The sequence below is a fragment of the Electrophorus electricus genome, chromosome 19, assembly GCF_041902795.1.
Source record: "Electrophorus electricus isolate QZ-2024a chromosome 19, ASM4190279v1, whole genome shotgun sequence".
NCBI lineage: Eukaryota > Metazoa > Chordata > Actinopteri > Gymnotiformes > Gymnotidae > Electrophorus > Electrophorus electricus.
Genome location: NC_137515.1, coordinates 19,232,501 through 19,234,158, shown reverse-complemented (window position 1 = coordinate 19,234,158; position 1,658 = coordinate 19,232,501). Strand labels below are relative to the sequence as shown.

Genomic DNA, 1,658 nt, shown 5'->3' with positions numbered 1-1,658 from the left:
AAACCCTTTTACAACACTCACCAAGCAGCTTTCCAAATGTCCGAGTGCAAGCCCAGTGGGCTAACTAGCAGACTAATATTTCCCAGTCCTGCACATAATGTTCAACAATTGTTAAACCATATTACAGTAATTGTTAATAGATTACCATAAAGATTGTTATTCTGGAGAAAAATGCACTTCAAATGTATAGTTTACATTCTCTGATGCACAAACGTTAATTTAGACTTACATGCTGAGCACGAAGGTATCCTCTATCTCGGTATCCATGCTCCTATAAGTTTAGAAACTATAAACTAACATTTTTGAAGCCAAATGGGAGCTGCCATCTTTTGTGCGCCTGAGCAACAGCTAAAATTAGCCAGAGCATGCGCAGTAAAGGCTAGTTGGAACGGTATCTCCGCCCAGACTACGGCCATATTTGGTAGTGCATGCTCCCCCGCTCTCCTAGTGCCTGGAGCAAACACAACAAAACAATAGAAGGTGTTCTCCTATACGTTATAAGAGATGTAGTCAGCATCTCTTATATAAACCAAGAGAAGGCTTGCTGATCGGTTTGGTGAACACCTTGGGACCATCAGAAGTGAGGACACTCACAAGGTGAGTAACTGCAGTGTACTGTAGTAAGACAATGTAGAGATATCGAAAACTAGTAATGCAACTGTGTACTTTATGATTTTGAATCTCTCTCTGTCTCTGTCTCTCTCTCTCTCTCTCTCTCTCTCTCTCTCTCTCTCTCTCTCTCTCTATATATATATATATATATATATTATAACATATATTATATATATGTTATACCACTATCAACAGTGCATATCACACTGCCCTGAGCATCACTGGGTCACTCCGACCACGTCACGGGCCACCTGGTCCCTGCATACAAACAGAAATGAAAACTCTCAAAACCTGTTGTGAGGACATTTAAAAAGTGGACTGGTGAAGGTTCAGAAAATCTCTGCACAGGCTCAGACTGCTTGGATCGGGATATGTTTAGGACTGTTACTAACAGTCTGGATTAATACACAGAGAAGTGCTAAACGATTGTACTCTGAGAAACTCAAACAGCAGTTCTCAGGTATGACTCATCCTCTGTCTGGTAGGGATTCAGACAGAATGCTAATTTAAAACTGAAAGCCCCCCCATTCAACAAATGATTAATACTTGGCAAACAATTTGAAAGAGTTTAAGTGCAGATTTTAAAGACAAAAGGACAGTCCTGACACATCCCCCCTGACTCCAGCCCACAGCTCCACCTATCACACCTCCATTGAGTGTGGCCACCACTCAATTGGCCACTAATCCCCCCAACCACAATCACAACAATAACTGTTTTGGAGAGGGACGTTAATAGACAAGAGACAGATCCCCTGCAGTGCAGCAGGACCTGACCTTGTTTCTCACACCACCTTGAACACTGTGCTGAACAACTTCCTCAATATAAATGTGGATTTATAAACGATCACCACATTTCAAACAATATCTGTTCAATAAAGGAACTCACTGATTATTGCGAAGTGTTAGAATGTAGCCATTTATATTATTATATTATTTATATTTACATTTTTTGCACAAGCCATCTGACACAGTCAGCCACAGATTTATTTTTGATACTTTACTTTGAAAAAAAATCTGGGCCACTCTTTTGCTAATACAGTGAACCT

The 1,658-nt window shown here is 40.4% G+C and overlaps 1 long non-coding RNA gene across 1 annotated transcript in view; it reads left to right on the top strand.

The window, feature by feature from the left end:
• Window positions 1-456: 456 nt before the first annotated feature.
• LOC113583013 (uncharacterized) overlaps window positions 457-1,658 on the top strand; it is a 5,594-nt gene continuing 4,392 nt past the window's right edge. Inside the window, exon 1 of the long non-coding RNA XR_003411209.3 lies at window positions 457-597. This is a non-coding gene — a long non-coding RNA (uncharacterized LOC113583013). The remainder of the gene's footprint in view (window positions 598-1,658) is intronic.